The sequence below is a fragment of the Cyprinus carpio genome, chromosome B22 (genome assembly GCF_018340385.1).
Source record: "Cyprinus carpio isolate SPL01 chromosome B22, ASM1834038v1, whole genome shotgun sequence".
In the NCBI taxonomy this organism is placed as follows: domain Eukaryota; kingdom Metazoa; phylum Chordata; class Actinopteri; order Cypriniformes; family Cyprinidae; genus Cyprinus; species Cyprinus carpio.
The window spans coordinates 13,852,907-13,869,817 of record NC_056618.1 but is presented as its reverse complement, the minus strand read 5'-3'; the positions used below and the strand labels follow the sequence as shown (position 1 = coordinate 13,869,817).

At 34.1% G+C, this 16,911-nt stretch overlaps 1 protein-coding gene and 1 long non-coding RNA gene across 2 annotated transcripts in view; one reads left to right on the top strand and one right to left on the bottom strand.

The window, feature by feature from the left end:
* Positions 1 to 16,911, top strand: part of LOC109055738 (ribonuclease inhibitor-like) — a 536,777-nt gene that overhangs the window by 101,902 nt on the left and 417,964 nt on the right. The window lies entirely within an intron of this gene.
* On the bottom strand, positions 5,513 to 7,924 carry LOC122141396. The gene is made up of 3 exons (XR_006157778.1): positions 7,864 to 7,924; positions 6,936 to 7,097; positions 5,513 to 6,109 (listed from the first exon to the last, which is right to left on the bottom strand). It is a non-coding gene; the product is annotated as an uncharacterized LOC122141396 (long non-coding RNA).

The window sequence follows — 16,911 nt, the reverse complement described above, 5'->3', positions numbered from 1 at the left end:
AACTGTACCACTGCACTGTATGTGGGAAGAGTTTCAGTCTTTTGTCTTCTCTACGGAGACATACAATAAACAAGCACAATAACTAGTTTATCTTATTTCAAGTGCGACATTGCATCTCTTCTGTATTAATCTGTCATAAGCAGCCACAACAAGTGACATAATAACAACATCACAATAAGTTATGTAGTTTCAGGACCACTGCTTTCAAGTGCTACATCTCTCCATATTAATGTCTCATAAGAAACATCTAAATTTGTCTCATTGAATAAAGTTCATCTTGAAGACCAGCAGTTTTTAAACCTTTAACCCGCACCTGGACGCCAGGCGCACTTAACTATCTTTGTTTGCACATGTGAATGTTTACGAATAGATTAACCTGTTAGTCAGCACCCCCCATTATGGCACTCACAGCTGAAAGTGCAACCACCTAACTTAAAATTGTAACAGTTCCTTACTTCAGTGTGTTACACACATAATTTTGGTGTCTTTGGACTAAAGAAGACCCTTTGGGCTGTACTTCTTGTTCAACCAGAGTTGATAATGCTCAAAAATATTAAAAAGTTGTAGACACTGAAGTGCCTTGAATTTTTTTTACTACACTGAATTATTTTTTTTTTTATTTGATTAAAAATACATGAAATCAGTCCTGGATTAGAAAAGTAATGGATTCAAATGTCTCATAAGTTTCTATTACAACCCACTGAATGGTAACAACACTTTTTGGTAATGAAAGTACAAATGTGTTACAGGACTAACAGCACTTTTTGGTAAAGAAAGTGTTACACTTTATATTAGATTGATCATGTAATCATATATTACAATCAATTTACTATATATTAGTTACAATTTACATATAAATTGTGGATTGTGTCCAGGATGTTATACTTTATGTAAAGTGGACAGTTCCTGAGGAATTACCATGTAAGTACAATGGTATTACAGTGGTGCACTAACTCCTCCCACTTTACATATCCCCAAACCTACCCATCTCCAACCCCTGGATCAAATGGTTCCAATTACTCTTATACATATTGTTGTTACAAAATGTAATTATATAATTCCTGTTACATGAGTACTTAGTGAAGTGAAAAGTGTTGTTACCAATGTCCTGTTACACATTTGTACTTACACAAACCATCCTGAAGGTTGTTACATGTGTGTAGTTACAGAAATATTACAGCCGTAGATACTATGTACCAATGTGTACTTACACTGTGTATGTACACATTTAGTTATTATGTAAGTACACAGGTATTAGGGACACAATATAAAGCTGTAAAATTAAAAGTTACAAATTTAACTTACATATGTCACTCCAAAATGTGATTAAATAATGGTTTAACTGTGAGATTCAGATCAGTTCAAAGATTGAGTTTCTCCCCAAAGAACAATATCTAAAGTTTTATTCCTGTATACAATATTGCTTTATGATATAAATTATATTATGCTTTATTCTGAGTTTCATTTTATGTTCAAAATGTTCTTCTAATGCATATTTGTAGAAGGTTTTTACAGGTTCAAAATGTTCTTCTTCAATTAGCTGAAAAAGAGACTGATTTATTATTTTTTTAATTTCATAATCACTGTTTTTTTTTAATTGATAAAAAACTAGTTATTCTTCAACTTACACTGAAAAAAAGTTTTTTCAAGCAGTGCTTCATCCAATTAATACATCAATCAAAACTAAATCCAATAAAAACATTTCTATAAATCAAATAATATATTATTTCAAAAACATATAAAAAAATAAATATTTTACAAAACATTGATAAATGTAAATATTTTATTTAATGTGATTGTGTGTGAACTCAACGAGCTGTGGATGAGACGGTGGAAACTTTGTTTTAGGTAAGTTAGGTGTATGGACGTTTTTTTCCGCCATTAACCTTTTATCGCTCTTTCTTTTCCTCGAGAGACTGTTTGTGATCGCCGAAAATAGTTGTTTCTCATCCGTTAGTTAAGTAGTTTTTTCACGAGCGAGATCCACTGAGATGAGATTATTTTAATCTTTTACTTTTTCACTCGATGTTGTTTATGAGGAGTGTAACTGTTAAGTTAATTTTACTCATACAGCGGAGGAGAGATGATGGTGGTGCTAATATGGAGAGTGCAATAATTTAACAACCACGTTTAATAGACATGACTGTTGTTTGAAAGAGTAAGTTTAAAGTAATTAACGCTATAAATACATGAATATACTTCTGTTCTATCTAGGTTCAGAGCCCTCTTAACATTAGCCCTTTTCTTGTTTTTGAAGGAAGAGAAATGGAAGAGATGCTTTGGAAGTGTAAGTATGGCCCTCATAACTGAAAAGAGAGCACAGCTAACGGTATATAAACATTATCCCCCGGTTTCACAGACAAGTTTCAGACTAAAATACATGTTCAAGCTGTTTTGACTGATAATATCTTGTACTGGCACATCTTAAAATATGTCAGCGCCATTGTCGTGTCTCAAGATGCACACCAGTAAAGTTCTTAAGGCATTTTTATATTAGTTATTTAAATATCCTGATTTAACCAAGTCCTAGTCCTGGTTTAAGCTAAGCCCTGTCTGTGAAACCCTGTCTCTGTGTTCAAACATGGAAGTTATACAAGAATGAAACAATGTCGTTGTTCACATCAGGCATGTACATATATTTAAATGACTTTATGCACTAAACTGTACAACTCCAGTGTGTTCAGGTCTGGTGTTTGTGATGGTCAGAGATCCAGCTCCAGCCTATCTCTGAATCTCCCATCAAGAACATCATTTACAGTAATTCTTCCATCTGTTACACACATTTTAGCTATGCTTTTATATCTGAACATCCACTGAATCACATCATTAGCATCCTTTTATGAAGACTGAATGTCCCTCCATCACTGAGACGACTCACCGAACACACCTGAAGAACAAACACAAAAAGACTTTAAAATAACTTGATGGTTTGCTAAAGTAAATAGTTTGGAATTAACATTTCAGAAGAATAATATCCCAAATGGCACAACAGACGCAAACTGGTGTGTGGATTAATTGTATCTTTGTGGTGATTTTTAATAAAACTCTGAACTGAAGTTGATTTGAGCTCCACATCATACACAGAAAACACTTTGACTTCAGATGAGAATCTCGTCACGACTGAAACTAAAGCTGCTGCTGTTTGAGCTTCAGTGTTTTTACATAAAGGACATTTAGAAAAACAAACAGAGATATTTAAAAAAAATACACATTTCAAACTCACCGACCAGACGCCACAAACACAAACAGAACCAAAATCTGTCAAACATCTTCAGAGGTTTCAGTCCACAAATCTGAAGAGACAAACTGGTTCAGTAATGAAAGGACAGATGAGCTGATGTGAGGCGGCTCTGTAGTAAAGTGATGTGAAACTCTCCCTGTCAGTCAGAATCAGCACATGTGACCATCTAGATCCTTCTTTCTAAAGAATTCAAACTCTGAACATTGACTCTTTGAACTCCGGTATAGGACAAAACTTCCTGGAGATCAATGGTGTCGTTTTCAACAGAAACAAACTGACCATAACATGTGAAAAGTGTCTTAAAGCAGCGTTAGATCCTGAGATCCTGAGAGTCTTTGGCTCTGGTTTCTCCTGTAACTGTCTTCAGCTCGTTTGTTGTTCATTTCTTATCAAATGTCTCAATTGTTTCTCCTCTCTGACTGATTTCAGAGTTTCTCTGATGGCTTTATGGAGCAGGAACATTTCATATTCATTGTGGTGACGTTAAGCCTTCAGTCTCTTGTTCTCAGCTCAAACTGACTCCATTCGGCACTGAATTTCACTCTTTGAGGAAGAGCAAGATATATAGAAAGTCTTATAGACTCTTATAGAAAGATATAATGTCTGAGTCCACTAGTTTCAGAACAGCAGGACAAACAGTCTGGAGCAACATTTTCCTGCAGGGAGCTTTCATTTTGACTCACAAACAATACATTCATACAAAGCTGTAAATGTTAACGAGAACAGTGGCCTGTTGGAAATGAGATCAGTTTGTATTTTGCTAAATTTGGAAAATTTAGTTCATAATGATCTCTGGCTTTTTGATTGCAGAAACATTATCTGAAACACATACATGTGAGTTTATTTTGGTCTTTTCTTCCAGAGAAAGTGCAGAGGCCTGGATCAATGTTTTCTGAAATTCAAGTTATGTTGCACTTCCACAAAATCCTCATATTTGAACTGTTCACTAGGTATATAACAGTAATGAAGGCCTGAAGAATACACTCAGATGTTTTTTAGTGCATGAACGTCTCCAATAAGACAAGAAGAACAAAAAGGCTGAGACGCGTCTCCTGCTGGATGAAGCGTCTAGAAACAGTCTCTGACTGTGAGCACGCGCTGGATGTGAATAGAAATAGTCTTTGACACGAAACACATGAGATTGCTGATGTTATTCCCAGCTAACACAGTAATGTTGTATTATATTAATATTGTACATATATGGGAGTGGAGGAATAAGTGACAGGCGGAGGAGAGTCAGCTCGTGATCTGTTTTATTTCATTTATTAAGAAAACGTTTATAACCTGTATAAGCAAGAACACATAGAGATGACACATGTATTAGTGAGAGCTGAAGAGAAAAGCATTACCTCAGCGGCTGTGTTTCAGATCAAGTGTAAAAGACAGCAGAGCAAAGAATCCCCAAGAAGATAAATGAGAAGATACAAGGCCTTTTATAAAGCACTTCTGAGGGGATTTCCAGTATGATGTCAGAAGACACTGGATCCACCTGCTGTCTATAAAAGACTGAAGTGATGATGAAATCAGATGCTGCTTCCAGACCTGAAGAGCTCTCCGGCTCCAGAACCATCGCTGATATTGCCTTGAGCAGACAACTTACTCAGATTTATACTTTTATTTAATACTTATACAGTAGTTGTAGAATATTTACTAATTGTAATAAATAAACTGACTTGTAGTGTATAACACAAGTCTGCCTCCCCTGGCATTGATTTATAGCTAAGAACAGACCACGGAGAAGTCTTCTGTGACCTGTTTTGTGAATATGAACTCAGATGATTATGAGATAGAACAGATCTGACTTACCTTTACCTCCCTGAGAATAAATAAAATAAGGTCGAAGGTGTAGAAAATTTAGCACAATATATATCTTAAACATCTCAAAATAATACAGTTTTTAACTTTGCCTTGATATGAGCTACTCACATATCTGCAGAGAGAAACAAAAACAAGCATGAGCATCCGGGGACTTTTGGCATACTCTTTTCAGCATACTATGCTTTGGGACACACTTATTCTAATCTCACATAATATTTAGGATGGATAGTGAGAACATTGAGACGCAGGGATTGTTTTTCCCGCACTAAGACCACAGCTGACACAATTTCTTTATGTCTGTGAGTAATTATACCAACTGTTACTACTGTTGACATATATAATAATGTGGTCTAAGTTTAAATGTTAAAAAAAGAAATGCATTTTAAGACATCTTGCCATACCAAAATTGGACATTTCTGTAGAATGACCCTTAACCCCTGTTGTGCCGAAATCACAGTGTGTTTCTGCTTTGTTTGTTGTAATGAGAGCATTTGTGATTGTTAGCAACAGACAGACACAGAGCTAACTTATTATAGAATTAAATAGAATAACAATGTGTAGAAAATGTAAGAGAGATCATGGAAATGTTTTAAGTAACATGGAAATTTCACACACTGTAGATCTGCTTTATATCTTTTGATACATTTAAGTGCTGCACTTGACAATCACATTTAAACATCTGAATCATTATGAATGAGTTTAATACAAATATTATTAAACTGAAGAGCCAGACAGACTCATCTGAGCTACTTCCTCCTCTGTTCCAGCTTTACATTAAAGCACAATGATCACCTGCTTGAATACTAAAGCAACATTAATCATACAATATCATGTTTCTAACACACATGCTGCATTATTTCATTGTAAAGTCTGAGTCTCTTCACCTGTATGGATCACATTTACACATTTATCACACATTTATTTCTCCTCATAGACACAGTAGTGAAGCTCTTCTGTGGATCTTCAGCTGATGTTTACTGCTCCTCTCAAGAACACTTCACTTTATGATATACAGCATTCATCATCTTTTGGTGATGGATCTATATTTATCTACTCGTAAGGTGGAACAGAACAGAAGATAATCAGAGTTCAGTGGAACGAAGTACAAATTAGTTACTATATTTCAATCACTTTTTTTTAAGTTACATTAAAATCATGTAATCAGATTAAACCAAACCGCAGGAGATTCCTGTTAATAGTAGACTTGAGGACACATTGTTCAAAGTGTGTCTTGTTGTTAAAGTTGTTGTTAACTGACGAGAAGTGTTTAGCTGAATCTAAATTGTGTCTAATTCTTCACTTCTGTGTCAAGAAAGCATATAATAAGTGTGATAATGCACATGCAGCCGGATGTTATCACAGAATAAGTCTCTTCAGGAGGACACAAGTCCTGATCACCCTGTCGGGTTTATTCTGTGATAACAAGCGGCTGGAGGTACATTATCTCTTACAGAAAGTACAGTAAGTGTAAAGTAATGTGACGTGTTGCTTGTCAAAGTAAAAACACACAAGAGACAGAGACATTGATCATGTGATGCTGGACGACTGTGAGCTGAAGCTGAATCTGCTCTGATTTTACCAGCATTTTCCTACAATCTGAACAAATCTATTTCAAACTGTAATGATTCACTATTACTGATGTCATTAATAAAGCAGCTGTTGCTGTATAAAGCTGTGACAGTGTGCTTTTGTTCTCTTTCTTTCTGTGTGTTCAACATTTTTATCAACTTTACATTTCATTCTGACACAAACCCTTTGAAAATAAAGCTTGATAATAATTTGATAAACTCTTTTCACAAATATTTGAAAGTATATATTTGTTCACACATCAGAGGTAAATGAATCTCTTTAATATCACAAAGCGAAGTTTACTCACCTCAGTTCACAGTTTGAGTCTCGTAGCACATCAATGAGCTTCTGCTTTGAGTCTCCAATCTTATTGAGTCTCAGATCAAGCTGTTTTAGAAACTGCAGAGCTTTTGTGTTTGTCAAAGACTGAGTTAAAGAAGAAACATCTGTAATGTCACAGTAACAAAGACTAGAAAGAGACAAACAGAGGAAGAGAGATCATCTTACAAACAAAAATCATTAAGATGAAGAATCTTTCAAAAAATATAATGTGAACACATTCATCATGAGATATTGAGTATAAAGTGTTTTGTTTAACTCTTATGTGCTGTTCGTTTGAGGAAGACACTCATGCTGTTTGGGGTCTCCAGAGACCACAGCAAACAAAAGGACATTTTGTTACAAAATGTGTCATTTATTAATGTTTTTACTCCACATTTATGTAGTTTTTTGAAGGATTTATGCGTGTGTGTTTTTCCTCCATCATGGATGTGCTGGTGTCACCTCTTCAGACTGTGTGTGTGTTATCTTTGTTGTGACTGACATTTTGACTAATTATGTAACATCATTTGTATGCGAGTATAATCGTTCTGCATTGTGCACTTCATTTGTGTATTTTGTGGTCTGAATTATGGTGGATTTATTGATTTTATTTGATAAATTAAGAAGAAAAATATTGATTTTATAATTTCCTCATTCATTTCAATGTGAGTCTCCAGAGAGTGACTTTTATTAACAGTAACACACAACCAGATATCAATCCAACTTAATTTTCTATTTGTAGAGCTACCAAGTGTTGACAACCGTACAAAGTCTCATGCCATTTACATAAAGGGAACTTTTTTGTTTTTATTTCAGCAAACATCATTTGGGGTCTCAAAAGACCTTGAACAGCACATAAGAGTTAAACAAAGTGATTTTCATCATTTTGATTCTTGTATGTGAATGTTACTGACCTCAATCTCTCCAGTTTACAGTGTGAATCCTTCAGTATGCCACATAAGTGATTCACTCCTGTGCTTTTTTATTTGATTCCCGCTCAGGTTTCAGTTCTCTCAGGTGTGATGGGTTTGATTTCAGAGCTGAAGTCAGGATGAGACACTGTTTCTCTGTAATACTGCAATAACTCAGACTGAAGACAGAAAGAGAAAAACACAATGAATCAGACACGTTATGTTCATGTGTGAGTAATTCATCATGTTAACACCATACAGTGCAATGATAATAATAAAAAAAAACAAATAAAAATTGCCCATGAAACCCCAGACTACTTTTTCTGAGATTGTATCAGAGGTGTTTGTGTTTCACATCATAGAAGACGATGTTAGCATCTGTTAATTTTAATTGTTGGAGAAATCCGGTTCATTTAGATTTTTTTGCAATATTTTTGTCTTCCAGGTTTAAAATCTACATCGTGTTGACAGTTTGTGACGTGGCAAAGGACTATAATACCTCGATGATGTGTCAGTGTCTCATAATTACTCAGACCTGTAGCACCGAGCCCACCATACAGTAATAGAAAAATAATAATAATAATAATAATAATAAATACAAATAATAGAAATGGCCAAAACCTTACATATTACATTACATTTACATTTAGCAGATGCTTTTATTCAAAGCAACTTACAAATGAAGACAATGAAAGCAATCAAAAACAACAAATGAGCAATGAAACACAAGAGAGGATAAAGGGCGGCTTGTGGTCAAAAATTTGATTGATGAGGGTCATAAAAGACATCTGTTTTGTACACCTGTTTGGACCCCCCCATCCCCCCCCACCCCCCCACCCCTCCCTGTACAGCCCCGTGTGTGACCTTTTAATGAACCTCAATTTTTTATGATTTCGGAGGGAAAAGTGTTTTTGTGTGGGGGCCATTGAAAACTGTTCAAAACTATGTGCTTTAAACTTTAAAATGTGAAAACGTGAAAATGGTATAAGGGAAGTTTTTATTAAGGTTTACATACACAGTGCATTTCAAGAAAAAATGTTAAAACATAGACGTAATAGAAACAGTGTAATGATTGTTTTTTTTTGTACTCGGAAAAGAGTAAAAAAAGGTTCAAGGTATTTAAGAGCTGTTAAAACAATTTAAAAAAGGTGTTAAAGGTTTGTTACAAATTAAATAAAAAAGAAAAAACTAGGTTACTGATTATCTATCTAATCTAAAATAAACAACACGTGAGTCAAAGTTTGTAACATTACAATTTAAAAAGATGTTAGAGTTTGTTAGGAGTTAGAAAAGAAAACTAGATTAGTGGTTATTTATGTAAAACAACCAACCAAACAAACAAAAAAGCATCAGATACGTGCGTTAAACAATATGTTAGAGTCAAAGCTTGTAACATTACAATTTAAAAAGTTGTTAAGAGTTTGTTAGCAGTTCGAAAAGAAAAGAAAACTAGGTTACAGAGTTTAATAGCATTTGTATCCTACCTCAAACTAAAACAAAAAAAAGAAGCGAACGTAAAGCAAACGGTAGTTTTTCAATGTTACAAATCAGGAAAGTTAGCGTTTGTCACGCCTGGTGAAAAGTTAAAACAAAAGAAAAAAGAGGTATGTATTTACGCTGATCTAAAAGAAAATGCATCAGACGCACTCGTTAAAACACCAGCACAAGATACTTTGTCAAAACTATGTTGTACTCTACCACTAACTACAATTTTAAAAATCGAGACTTTGTTACTGACGGAGAGTTAAACAAAAGAAATAACAACACACAGCAGAGCTTACGACGTCTCCGGTGGATCAACCTCACGCGCCGCTGTCAAACTCAGAATGCGCTCAGAAGAGCATGGGTCAAGCCACGCCTACAGGCCTGCCCCTCTAACGATAGAGAAGACACCAGCGCAAAATAAATTTAAATATATGTTAAAAGAATTAAAGTAACGGTTTTAATAAATATACACCATTTCTTAATTGGTGAAAACGTTCTACCCTGTTTAAACATTAGACCCGATGTTTTTTACTTTAAAATGAGGTTAGTCTATACGATTTTTTGTCTAAACAAAAGTTCTTGTCGAAAAAAAATAAAAAATAAAAAAGTGTTGTTTGTTTTTATTTTATTTTAATTAACCACTCACACTTACTTTATTAGACTAAATCCTTCAATATGTCTTTTATTTTGTCAATATTAACTTCTGTAACGCTTGTGAAGTGTTATCTAGCAAATAAAACAGGCATATGTTATTAAAATCCTGAGGTTTTACAACACGGTACGAAATGAAAATATTTTTGTCTCACGTATTGCATCGAAACACGTCTGGTGGCTGCGTTGTGTGATTACTGACGCGACCATATCAGTGTCGGTATTTTGAAAGCGATTGTAAAACATCTAAAGGTTTTTGGGGTTTGCAACTCATTTGTAAACTAATTAGTTTTGAGGGTTCTGATGTTGTAAATGGTGGTGCTGTGGATCAGCTAAAGCTCAACATTTTGTGTTCAGTGATCAAAGGATGACATTTTAAACTATTTATGATGTAGACCTGTGAGCGTGAGGTTAGCTGAAAGGTTCATTTACTGGTCAAAAGGATGTGAGATCTATGATTGTTTTAACAAGTCAGACTATGGTATAAAGGAAAATGTTGTTTAATTTGAGCTAATTTAGTTTATTTTAGTAACATTTATCATTTTTATTAACCCCCTAGATCTTTCAACCTCAACATAAACGTACTGAGAATGCAGACAAGTACACAAACACAAACTATACAATCACAAACACACACACACACACACACACACACACACACGCACACACACACTCAGAAAAATACACCCCCAAACTCAAACAAGTACATAAATATACAAACAAACAAAACTAGGTCACAAACACAAAAAGACCTTTATTAGATTGAAAATGAGTTGTCATAAGGTTTCTTTGAAACCAAAAGTGCTTCTTATACAAGTTACTACAAATGTCTCACAGAACTTTTACAACAGATTAGACTTTCTTTCTCACTTTACAAATGGTGTTGTTAACCATGCTGTTTAAAAAAAGTTTTAAAAAATATTTTTTTTTAGCTTTCATGTAGGATTCACGTCCACACTCAAGTGTTTTTAGTAAGAGAGACAAGTGAAAATAGATGCGTGAAAATACTTTTCTCTTTAAGATATTTTTAATGACAGGCTAAAAGCTTTAGATTGTTTAAAACAATTGAGTTTATGTATTTCTCTTGAATATGTATACAGTAACTGATGAGTACATGAAGCAGAAGAAAACCACATAACCTCATAAATGTATTGTGGTTCTACCATGTTAATCAATAAAAAAGACTTGATTTTATATATCATATCTTACTTTCTTTCAAAACACAATAAACATTCTTATGACTTTTTTAAATGCGAACAACCGGTTTGTTGGAAATTAAAAATAAATAAATAAATAGTATACAAACATACAAACGTTAACAACAAACACAAATAATACAAATGCAAACTAAAACTTACAAACAAACACAAATATACACTCCAAACTCAAACAAGTACACAAACATACAAAACAAACAAACTAGGGCACAAACACAAACATACAAATGCAAACATACAAACATACAAACTAAAACTTACAAACAAACACAAATATGCACCCCAAATTCAAAAACAAGTACACAAACATACAAATCAACACAAATAGGGCACAAACACAAACATACAAATGCAAACATACAAAAATACAAACTAAAATTACAAACAAACACAAATATACACCCCCAAATTCAAACAAGTACACAAACATACAAAATCAAACTAGGTCACAAACACAAAAAGACCTATATTAGATTGAAAATGAGTTGACATAAGGTTCCTTTGCAACCAAAAGTGCTTCTTATACAAGTTGCTACAAATGTCTCACAGAACTTTTTACAACAGATTAGACTTTCTTTCTCACTTTACAAAATGGTGTTGTTAACCATGCTGTTTAAAATAGTTTAAAAAAATATATTTTTTTTAGCTTTCATGTAGGATTCACGTCCACACTCAAGGTTTTTTAGTAAGAGTCCTGAGACAAATGAAAATAGATGCGTGAAAATACTTTGCTCTTTAAGATATGTTTAATGACAGACTAAAAGCTTTAGATTGTTAAAAACAATAGAGTTTATGTATTTCTCTTGAATATGTATACAGTAACTGATGAGTACATGAAGCAGAAGAAGAACACATATCATATCTTACTTTCTTTTCAAAACACAATAAACATTCTTATGACTTTTAAATGCGAACAACCGGTTTTGTCGGAAATTAAAAAATAAATAAATAAATAGATAAATAAAAACATAGTCTTATGTTTCTTAGTTAGAATGCTTATAGTTTGTAGTAAAATCACATATTTAAGCTAAAACAGTTTTCTTTCAAACACTCTCATGCACCACGCAGCTTTCACAGACACCCCACAAACTGCCATCAAGGTCCTTAAGTTTTGTTTTAACATTTAGCTGTAGCTGAGACCCTGATGGAATTATTTTACCCACACGTTTGGGAATGTTACTATGGAATTGTAATAGGTTATAGATTACAAGTTACCCTATTTTAAAATCTAAAAGGTAGTGTAACTATTTCAACTTCTTTAAAAAAGTAATGTAACCGATTACATTTGATTACATGTTTTAAGACTTTTCTAAATATGTAATGTTTTCAACCGTTAATCTTTTGAAACATGTAAACCGGCCAGGGTTAACATTACAGTAGGACTCATCAACTAATGACTGTCAGACTTTCAAAATCCTTCATCACTTAAATTAGGATTGTGATAATTTCATTTTAAAGCACAACCACCACAAAATCAGATTTGCTCGGAGATTGTTCTGAGATTAAATACATATTTAAAAACACAACAAGATAGTTTAATAGCTATGATACTGTTTTTGAAATCAAGTTTTTGCGTGTCTATGAAGGGGAAAGCCCCCCGGCATCTAACAACAGGTTGGTAAAACAGTTCAACTTAATAAATAAATATACATCACCCAAATAGGAAATAAGCATGTGTCCTTAACTCCGGAAACATCTGTTTCTCATATTTTAGAGCAGTCAATGCAGTTTATGAAGTATATCAATTAAATCTGTATGGGTGTGAAAAAAAATATTTAGATGTAACCCCCTCTGTAATCGTTAACATTTTCATAATTAACTGCGATTTAATTATATTTTTTTCTCAGTAACTGTAACTGATTACAATTACATTTATTTTGTAATCAAATTACATAATTTAGCTATATGTAACTAGTTGCCCCTAACATTGTTTATGCATTATTACAATAATAGATGATGAAAGAGTTCATTAACCTCTTTAACATTAAAAATGCGGACAATATCACTTAACACTAGTTTGCCAAACAAGGGTTTTCTCATAAAACAAGCCAGACCAAAGAAAATTATTTGGTTTCAGGGAAACACAAATCCTAACGCCTAATGCTTCACAAGATAACATAACAACGGTTGTTCCATTACAACATAGCCAACACTTTAAGCCTGTTTTAACACATGTATATCGTATTATTCTTGAATATAATCGTCTAGTCTAAATATGTTTTAACAATTATTTTGTTTTTGTTTTACAAAGGGGGGTTCAATTGAACACGTTTAACTAATACCTCATTCAAGCGTTGTAGACCTTCAGGTCAGGGAACTACAATACCCAGCATACACTTCAGACTTCAAACATGGCCGTCGTGGATCCATATCCCAAAATACTCACACCGTACATGGCAGCGCTCTAAATCATTGGACATCTGATTAAAACGCATGCTCAGATAACCTATATAAAAAGACGTACATTCCACACTTTTTGTGAAGTATACGCTCCTTCTATGTTGTGATGTTACAAACCCATTTTTGTGATACGTTTTAGTGATGCAAAGTCCGATTCACTTCTGCAAAACGATTCATTTGGACAGTTCGGTTCAATGAACCGATTCAATGAACCGATTCATAGGCTCCTTAAGTCATCTCGCAGTTATGTCAGTACACATTTTTTCTACTAACAACTCGGTGTCATTTTTATATCAGTGAATCATTTAAATAAAGTTAACTGTGTGAACACATATTGGTGGTCATTGTCTTTTGTTCATTTAAGTTAATGATGTTTGTGGTCGCAGTTTTATGCACCGATCCTTTGTTGTTTGTTTAGCTTAAATATCAGTTTTTAGTCAGTTACAAAAGTGTCAGGCATTAAGTTTATTTGTATTTTTAACTAGCCTAATTACGATAGAGTTACAGTTTCGGGTATTTGGGTGCGTTTAAGCGGTGACAAACTTAAATGTGACAGTAAATGTGACAGACGCGTGTGTTAGCTACTCAAACAGTCCACCGCGTCATCTTTTAATAAAATATACCATCAAAAGACAGTGAGACAAATTATGTAAGTGTTCATTAAGATGCTGAAATGAAAATAAGCCTACAAATATTCATAATGGCAATAAGTAGAATATACCCTAACAACACAATAGACCTTAAGTACTAAGTGCTAAGTACACCTAAAATTGCTGGAGTTGTGAGATATAAACCGCAGTGTTACACTTTGAAACCAGAACGATAATTTTTCCATGACTTTGTTAGCTCTTTCTGTTTGAATTTGTTTACTGCAGTTTCACCATTCTTATTTTCCCACCTAATTGTAATTGTTTGGTCTTACGCTTATACATTTTGTTTCCTAGTTTTTGCTGTCAAGTTAGTGGGCCTCTTTGTTCATACAAGTCAAAATTTCTGTGAATTTGGTTATTAAAATATTGCTTTAAACCTCGTCTTCATTCGAGGCGTTTACTTAACATTATTATATTAGCCTAGTTTATATCAGATATAAGATACAAGATCGTTTCTTATTAATTATTATCCAACCTTTTAATCATAAACCAAAATATCACGACTGACTTGAGTGAAACTTATCTTAAGCGTGACCAATGTTTATGACTTCCTGATGACAACCCCCTTCCCTGTGCACCATACAAGGGGTTGAGGGTGGGTCCGATCGCTAAAACCAGCAACGACTGGCTGATAAACGCAACAGTTGCTGCGCTGCTACAATAAACAATTCAATAAATCAATAAACCGGAAATTGGAACCGAAATTCCACTTGACCATGGTGGATTAAAACAGTACATCCACAATCTAGGTAACAGCGGCAACATTCTATATCGATTTTGGGACAAAGTTTATGTCTTGGAAAGAATCGGATTCTGAAAAAGTTGTCTGACGCACAAACGCACCATGGAGGGTAAATGGAGTGGCGCTGCTGAGGTCGAAGAACTGGAGTGCGCTGCGGGAAAAACCTGTTTTGTAAAAGACATTATCGACCCTGTTTTTAAACTACACTACAGAGGACAAATGATCGGTCTGATGCATAAGATCATCACAGCAGCATGTGACCCAAATCACGATTGTACAGGATATAGCAAACAAGAAAAAAATCTCAGTAAACAAATGAAACTTGTAAGAAGCCTGAAATATACATGGCCTGATTTGACGAGCATATTTATAACTGGCAGAGCTCCCGTGCGTGTCACTACACAAAAAATTCTGGAAGTGATGTCTGAATGTGAAGATGAGATGGACATTAATGACGTTCTCTATCTGTGTACATCTGTAACAGATCAATGTGTGCTGTTGGCTTCAAAAAAATTTGATTCTATGACATATGAAATTGTTGCATCGTTGATTGATTTTATACTGGAGCAAAACATGTTAATCTGCAGAGAATTTCTATTCTGGCTAGATTGTCTGTAATGGCATAAGTACTGTTTGTTTTTAATGGCACTTTGATCATTTTCTTCACTACTTCGATGTACGCGTGTATATTCAACAATATATGGGTGAAATAAAAGATTGATCAACTTCACTCGATATTCTGTTCTCTGAGTTCAGAAACTTTTTTGTTTGTTTGTTAAGAATTTTAATAATAATTAATAAGAAACGATCTTATATCTGATATAAACTAGGCTAATATAATAATGTTAAGTAAACGCCTCGAATGAAGACGAGGTTTAAAGCAATATTTTAATAACCAAATTCACAGAAATTTTGACTTGTATGAACAAAGAGGCCCACTAACGTGACAGCAAAAACTAGGAAACAAAACGTATGAGGGTAAGACCAAAACAATTACAATTAGGTGGGAAAATAAGAATGGTGAAACTGCAGTAAACAAATTCAAACAGAAAGAGCTAACAAAGTCATGGAAACGATATCGTTCTGGTTTCAAAGTGTAACACTGCGGTTTATATCTCACAACTCCAGCAATTTTAGGTGTACTTAGCACTTAGTACTTAAGGTCTATTGTGTTGTTAGGGTATATTCTACTTATTGCCATTATGAATATTGTAGGCTTATTTTCATTTCAGCATCTTAATGAACACTTACATAATTTGTCTCACTGTCTTTTGATGGAATATTTTATTAAAAGATGACGCGGTGGACTGTTTGAGTAGCTAACGCACTCGTCTGTCACATTTACTGTCACATTTAATATTTTACAGCTTACACGCACCCAAATACCCGAAACTGTAACTCTATCGTAATTAGGCTAGTTAAAAAATACAAATAAACTTAATGCCTGACCCTTTTGTAACTGCCTAAAAACTGATATTTAAGCTAAACAAACAACAAAGGATCGGTGCATAAAACTGCGACCACAAACATCATTAACTTAAAAGAAAGAAAAGACAATGACCACCAATATGTGTTCACACAGTTAACTTTATTTAAGTGATTCACTGATATAAAATGACACTGAGGTGCGAGATGACTTAAGGAGCCTATGAATTGGTTCATTGAACCGAACTGTCCAAATGAATCGTTTTGCAGAAGTGTGTCGGACTTTGCATCACTAAAACGGTTCACAAAAATGGGTTTGTAACATCACAACATGGAAGGAGCGTATACTTCACAAAAAGTGAGGAATGTACGTCTTTTTATATAGGTTATCTGAGCATGCGTTTAATCAGAGTGTCCAATGATTTAGAGCGCTGCCATGTACGGTGTGAGTATTTTGGGATATGGATCCACGATGGCCATG